The sequence below is a fragment of the Vigna umbellata genome, chromosome 9, assembly GCF_029865625.1.
Source record: "Vigna umbellata cultivar VRB3 chromosome 9, Vumbellata_1.0, whole genome shotgun sequence".
Lineage (NCBI taxonomy): Eukaryota > Viridiplantae > Streptophyta > Magnoliopsida > Fabales > Fabaceae > Vigna > Vigna umbellata.
Window position 1 is genome coordinate 2,926,646 of NC_142173.1, and position 8,138 is coordinate 2,934,783.

The 8,138-nt window shown below is 36.3% G+C and overlaps 1 long non-coding RNA gene across 1 annotated transcript in view; it reads right to left on the reverse strand.

Annotated features, from left to right (window-relative positions):
• The window catches only part of LOC148192317 (uncharacterized), a 595-nt gene extending 46 nt beyond the window's left edge, over window positions 1-549 (reverse strand). Inside the window, exons 1-2 of the long non-coding RNA XR_015782109.1 lie at window positions 265-549; window positions 1-117 (exon numbers count right to left, since the gene is read on the reverse strand). The exon at window positions 1-117 is cut by the window's left edge and continues 46 nt beyond it. This is a non-coding gene — a long non-coding RNA (uncharacterized LOC148192317). The remainder of the gene's footprint in view (window positions 118-264) is intronic.
• Window positions 550-8,138: the final 7,589 nt, after the last annotated feature.

An 8,138-nucleotide genomic window follows, 5' to 3' on the forward strand; every position in this document is an offset into this window, starting at 1 on the left:
TAGGAATATAATTTCTTCTATCAATGTTTCACTACAAAGTTCTTCTTAGAAATTACAACTTTTTTGTACACTCTTGCATGCACGTATTCATCACGTTATTTGCAAGATCATGAGCGCCTGATAAGAAAGTAAAGTCAATTGTTAAAATTATAAGCAATAGGAAAGCTAATTAACAAAGTTATCAAAAAAAATAATTAATAAAATGAAATCTAAATAAAAATGTAAAACTATTGAAACAAGTAAAAATTTTGAGAGAGCACGTACCAGTGTTGTAGGCAATGACCTTCATTAAGTCACAGCTAGTAAAACATTTAAATATAGGATCAGGGGATAATTCATTGCAGTGTGATTCACAATCTGTAGGACATTTTTCATATTCAGGAGAGACTTTAAGTTCACATTTTAATGCACATTTAACACTGCATAAAAAAGAATCATTTTTGCTATTTAATTCAGCATGTGTAAAACTCAAAAGAATCATCACCATAACTAAAACTCCAATAGCTTTTATCTCAACTTTTTCCATATCTCTTTTGTAAGTTTTCTAAGGATTCAAAATATGAATAGAAGGAAAAGTCTTTGGTATTGCTTTTCAGAAAGCTAACCATGAATTTATAGAGAAATAATTATTATACTCTTTTCCATTAAAAGTTAATTAGTCAATAAAATTTATTTAAAAATAAATATATTAATAACTGCTTTATTATATAAAGATATAATTACTTTAAATGTAAATTTTGACAATGTTTCATATTTAAAATCCAATATTTAAATATAGAAAGCTAAACACGTAAGGAAAAAAATATTATACTTTTTCATTCTTAAGTATATTTAGTCAATATAATATATTTTGACTTTAAATGTAATTATTTTGACCTTAAATACATTTAAGATATAATTACTTTAAATGTAAATTTTGACTATGTTTCATATTTAAAATCCAATATTTAAATATAGAAAGCTAAATATTTAAAATCCAATATTTAAATATTTAAATCCAATATATGTGTGTGTTTTTGTGTATATATATGTATAAATTTATATTACTTAATAAAAAATTAATTAATGCAATATTAAAAAAGTTAAAATATTTAGTTTATCACTAGGAGTGTTTTGTTCTAATTTATTTTAGAGTTATTTAATGTGTCTATGAGGTTGTAATATGTAACATTCCAAAAATACAGCAATAAACCATATGATAGAATAATTACATTAATAATAAACCCGATTAGTCTTACACTATAGTCGAGCGTACACTCATGGCCGAATGGCCTTGCAGAAAGAGTTACAAATTTAAGCCGTACATCACTACCCAAAACTATCCGACCGGTTTACAAAATAACGACACCGATCGTTCATACTTAAACAAAAGGGAAGGTGAGCGGATGTCCACCTTACTATAACTAGACTATTGACCGAACATCCTACTCTTCGGTCTTGACTTCGCTTTCTTCCAAATTTTCTTCTTCCAGCACCTTTTCCAGCAGCTCGACTCCTTCTGCTCACATCCACACGGATGATCATTGCAATGACAAGGACGGACGTACAAAAACAGACACGACAGGAAACACAGGGTAAGCTTATGTAATTTCATTCATGCATAAACATACATTTCAAATAATTCAACACCAGATAAATTTCAACGTACGTATCACACAAGCCTATCACTAGACTGACTGTCCGGACTGTATGAAATCTGCGTAGCTACAGGCGTTCGTGCACCCGGGTGATGTAGTAACTGGAAAACTCTCATCAGCTGCCACCCGAGGTTAGTCCGTTCCGTCCAAAGTACCCCTAAGGACTAGGACCTCCTGCCGTTCCCACACATGATCTACCCTCCTCTACGTGAGGACGAGTACTCACGGAACATCAGGATGAACCGCCAGCATTAGCATGCCCACAATCATACTTTACCAATTCCAATATTCATCCATGAGTCGTTCCTCCCTGGAAAGCTCGTTCAAATCCACATCATTTCATTCACATCTTCCTATTTCATTCCTAATCATTCTCAATTTCATCCTTCATTATCACTTTTCTCAAATTCATCTTTCATTACCAATAAGTTAAATTTCATCTTTGTTCAAAGATTCTTACGGATACTCGATACCGAACGTTCAATCCTCTTTTATCAAACAATCACACTTAATAGCAAACCATCATAACAAACCAGGTGTCCAATAGAGTACATCAAATCCTATTCTAAAAACAAAAATGATTGATAAAACAAATCCTACTCTAGTGCTTTGAAAAACTCAAACCCATCAATGATGCTCTCTCCCAACCCCAAACTTAGATGGAAAACTAGTGAGAAAGTGAGTGGAAGGGAGATTTTCTAAAGAGGAATGAAAGGAAAAATGTAGAGAACCTTTGGAAAAATGTTTAGGAGTGTGTGTGCAGAGAAGAATCTAAAAATAGAGGCCAAAGCGTGACTTAGGGTATAAAAATACCCCAATGGGCTCGGGTTCCGCTAAGGGGCAACCTAAGCCCCTTTTACGATACCACCGCTCAGCGGCACTTTCGTGTTGTGCTTTTCTTCTTCCTAGCTTACCCTAGGTGCCTTCTACTCGTGCCCCTTACTTGCTCCCTGCAATTAATTTCTCAAATCACTCAAACATTCAATCCCTACCATGCAACTAAAGCAGAATCAAAACAAACAATACAGATAAAATCAATCAACTGGGTTGCCTCCCAGGTAGCACTTGTTTAACGTCACGAGCCTGACCCAAAATCCTCCAGCACCCTTCAGTAGATGCAAATCTTTCTTACCAACACCCATCAGTAGGTGTATACAAACATAGTATCTTTCAGTAGATACTCTTCCGCTTAACATCCATCAGTAGATGTAAACCCTGTAACAAACTTATAACAAAAACAAAAATACCCAAAAGTTCAAAATTACATCACCAAACCAAAAATTAAAAGTTCTTAAATCACTGGGTTGCCTCCCAGCAAGCGCTCTTTTAACGTCACTAGCTTGACCCAATAAAGCTCATGTTCCATCTTCTTTTTCCTCTTTCTACTGAACTTCTTCAGAAATTTGATCAAACCAGGAACCTGTTGCAGTGTCTCAATCATAGGAACTTTAGTCTCCAATTTCTTGAAGATTTCCATGAAGCACTTAAATTTCTTTTCCTTCCTATGATACTTCTTTGGATGAGGAAGAGGTTTTTCATATGATTCTTTCTTTTTTTCTCTCGCCCTCTTTTTCTTTTCTCTCACTTTCTTTTTTTCTTTTCTTTTTCTACTCACTCTCTCAATCTTCACACAAATTTTCTCTCCTTCTTTCTCTTCTCTCTCTTTTCTCTCTTCTCTCTCTTCTTTTTCCAACTCAACTTTTTCAACATTTACACTCACTAGCACTTCACACTCTTCCCTGGGGTTAACCTCAGTATTAGCCCCAAAATTTTTGTCAGACCTTTCTTCCAATTGCTTGGTAATCTGACCCATTTGAATCTCCAAGTTCTTAATAGCGGCTTCAGTGCTCTTTTGAGAAGATTCAGTTTTCTGTATGAATTGCTGAAGAGTTTCTTCCAACCTTGTTGATCTTTCATTAAGTGTAGACATTTGTTGCCATAAGGTTGGTTGTTGTTGTTGCTTGTGAAATTGCCCTGATTGTCCAGCTTGCCCACTTTGTCCTTGTCCAATACTTGGGTGTGGTTTCCACCCTTGATTGAAGTTCCCCTGACAGTATGAAAATTGATTGGCCATGAAGTTAACATCCTCTAAAGCTTCCACTGGAAAGGCGCATTGACCATTGATATGATCACCACCACATAATTCACACATCTGTGGTTGAACCTGTGCAACAGTCTTTAACTCTTTTGGTAGTTGTGCAAGTGTTTTTGTAAGAGTCTCTAGTTGTTGAGTGAGTATCTTGTTCTGTGCTAGCAAGGCATCATGGGTTTGTAACTGTAGAACTCCTTTTTGTTGTATAGGAGCTCCTCTTTCACTGTTGAGCTCATTGTCACTAGTAGCCATATTGTCAATGATTTCTGTAGCTTCCTCTGGAGTTTTTCATTTGATATTTCCTCTTGCTGAGGCGTCAAGCATCATCTTGGTTTGTGAACCAAGACCTCCAAGGAAGATTAGGACTACTTCCACTTCGTCAAATCCATGCGTGGGTGTCTTTCTTAATAAGCTTTTATATCTGTCCCATGCATGCCCGAGTGATTCCTCCATGCCTTGCCTGAATGATGAAATCTCTTGTTTTCCTTTGTTGACCTTGGAAGAATTGAGTGCCCATATAGTTAAATTCTTGACCGAATTGCATCCTGCATGCATTAGGCACAAAACTCTAGAAAATATTTGTTAGCACAAAAAGATAGAGAAGATACAAAGAATAAAAGATAAGAAGATAAATGATAGCAAGATAGACGATAAAAACATAAAATAGAAAAATGAAAACAGAAAACAGAAAAAAATAAAAACAGAAAACAGAAAACAAAAAAAATAAAAATAGAAAGCGAAAAACTAAAAACAGAAAACAAAAAAATAAAAATAAAAACAAAAAACAGAAAATAAAAAACAAAAAAATAAAACAAAATAAAATAATAACTGAAAAATAAAAACAGAAAATAAAATTGTAACATCCCAATAAATAGAAATCTCCATTAATCAGAACTAATTACATTTACAGAAAATACAGTGCAGTCTTTAAATATAAACAGTAGCTGCTCAAAAGGGTACAGCACGTACATCAATATTTACAGTGATTTCCGTGTTCAGAAATTCAGCCAAAATACAAAACCAGTTCTGAATAATCTATTCTGCACAACTGTATACAGAACTGTCAAAATACAGTACAGAAAAATCTAATATCTACTACGGAACTAATCCCTACTGCTCCGATTTGACTTCAACTTCCACCAAGTTGGCATCCTCCAAAGTTTCTTCTTCCAGCAATGATTCCAAGGGTGCCTCGCCATCTGCTCACATCCACAACGGATGATCATTGCATTGACAAGACGGACATACAGAAACAGCAGACAACACATGGAACATTGCAAGGGTAAGCTTATATTGTTTAATTAATACAACATACATACAGTTCATGATTCAATTCACACATTCATCAAGTAACTTAATCATATAATTTAACATATAAATATATATATATGACAGACCGTCCGGACTGTATGAACCATGTAGTTACAGGCGTCCTTGCACCCAAGTGGTGTAGTAGCCGGGATATACCTAATCAGCTTCCACTTGAGGTTAATCCTTCGCCCCTGCTAAGTGAGGGATACGAAGACCTCCTGCCATTCCCACACATGACTACTCCCTTCTACGTGAAGATGAGCATCACGGAATATCAGGATGGACCAAGCCAGCATTAACTAACCACGGTCATACTTTACAAATTCCATATTCAATCATATATGAGACGTTCCTCCTTGGAACGCTCGTTCAATTCCATAATCGTATAATCATATCACATAGTGTTCAACCATCAAATCCTTTCATAGTTATAATCTTTCCATTCTGTGTTCCACTCTCTTAACATTAACGTCATGCATTCTTTAATCAAATAAAACGAACTTATTACAGAACCTTTGATTTCACGTTTCTGAACAAAAGAAACGAACTCTTATTCATTGATGGACGTTAAGAATTCTTAAAGAATTTAAATGAGATTGAATTTAGAAGTTCAGAATAATACTTAGAAGATGTTGAGTACAAGAACTTTAGGTTGAATCAAGAGAATAAATATCTTACAGAATAACTTAGATAAATAACCAGAATATTCAAAGTACAGAAAACAACTCTTACTGTCAATGAACGAACGTTCAGAAATTTACTTTGGACGAACGTCAATTACGTTCGCTCAGAATTCAATAATAAGGACGAGCGTTCAGTTAGAAACCGAACCCTGCTTTGGACGAACGCTAGGTCAATGACCGAGCACGAATTAAAACGAACGCTGGATATACACCGAGCGCTATTTAAGACGAACGCTTCGGTATAGGACCGAGCGCCAGTTCGGACGAACGTTCAGTATAAGAATGAACGCTCTGTAGAACGAACGTTCGACATAAGGTCGAACGACATTAAGGACGAACGCTCGACATGAGGCCGAACGTCACGTATTTATAAAGTTTCAAATATTTATCTAAACTGAGCTGAAACGAACGCTCATTCACTAAATTGGGGACGCTCGTTCTCGAGCAGAATTCATTCCAAATGAACGAATTCCAACTAAGTTATTTTAATGAAAAACCGAACGGTCTATGACCGTACAGTGACGAGCGTCATTCATAAAAGGGCAGATTAAAATTCCAGATTTCTCAAACTTAACAGAATTTTCCAGATTTCATTTTTTCAACTTTATAACATTCATTCCAGATTTAATTCACCTTCAACATCATTATCATACAGTTTCAATATCCAAATCCTTCCAAATATCATAAACATACTCCATTCATACATAATCAATTCAACATGCTTTTTAATCAAGATCAACAACATATATCATACATAAAAGTCAGTGTTCATCCATAACAGATCAATCAAAACCAGAATTCATATCAGATCTCAGTAACCATTCATAACAGCTCAACTTCATGAAATTCATACATGCACAATAACAGTGATCATCCATACAACTCAAATCTTATATTCTTCATTCATGCAACTCAGATCATTCAACATACAGTATAAATTAAACATATAAGCTTCCCTTACCTTATCAAGCAGTTCACTTCAATTGTTTAGAGTTTCTCTCGTGCTCTCACAGCTTTCTATCAGAATTTCACTCAACCACTTCCACTTAATCTAACATACCAAAACCGTAAACAGATCAGACTTCTAACTCATACATGCAACCAGAATTTTGGTTTGCAGGAATTTAATGGACGAAGATGCAAAGATGAGAACTTACCAGTTCAGTTCTCAATTCTGTTCGGATCAGAATGAGGTTCACAGTGCAGGGAAGGTTTCTATGGTGTCTGAAATAGGATTGGAGGAATTGATAGTGAGTGATCTTAGGGAGAAGATGAACACGGTTTAGAGAAAAGCAGAGAAATCGAAAACAGAAATTCTGAGAAGGAGATGAAGCATGCAGGAGGAAGAGGGAGAGTTTCCAGAATTATTTTTCTCTTCCTATGCAGAATAAACTCCCCAACCTCCACACGCCACTTGTCTCCCACTAACCATTCTCAGAATGCTCAAACCGTGACACATGGCAAGCGCATGCAGTGGAAGTGTGAGTGCATTTTGACGTGTCACGGTGCATTAAAATAGTGATCAGAGAATGAATTAGTGTGTATTAATTATCAGGTTCTCACATTCCCCCTAACTACAAAAATTTTCGTCCTCGAAAATTCTAAAGCTTACCAGGGAATAGGTGAGGATACAATTTCTTCACAGCCTCTTCCACCTCCCATGTTGAGTCACCAGTCTTTGCATTCCACACCACTTTCACGAGACGAACATCCTTCCCCTTGTAGAGTCTGGTGCGGCTGTCTTCCACACAAACAGGTTGCATCTCCAGTGTTCTGTCTGGGCGAATTTGGATATCTTCTAACTCCAGTACGTGAGATGGATCAGCTATATACTTCCGGAGTTGAGACACGTGAAAGACTGGATGAAGGTTGGACAGTTGAGGAGGTAAGGCCAGTTCATACGCCACTGCTCCAATCTTTTTCAGAATCTGATAGGGTCCTACGTACTTTGGTGAAAGCTTCTTTGGACGAAGAACTCTTCCCACTCCAGTGATTGGATTCAATCTCAGAAAAACGTGATCACCAGCAGAGAACTCTAAGGGTCTTCTTCTCTTATCTGCATACGATTTCTGCCTGCTTTGAGAAGTCTTCAAACGTTCTTGAATCAGTTTCACCTTCTCAGTTGTTTGCTGAATTAATTCAGGTCCAGTTACTGCAGTTTCACCTTCTTGGAACCAACACAAAGGAGTTCTACACTTTCTTCCATAAAGAGCTTCAAACGGTGCCATTCCTATGCTTGCTTGATAACTGTTATTATACGTGAATTCAACAAGCGGCAGAACTTCATCCCATACTCCCATATGATCTATCACGCAAGTCCTCAATAAGTCTTCAAGGGTCTGGATGGTTCGCTCAGATTGGCCATCCGTCTGAGGGTGATATGCAGAACTCATCTGCAGTTTGCTTCCCAATTCT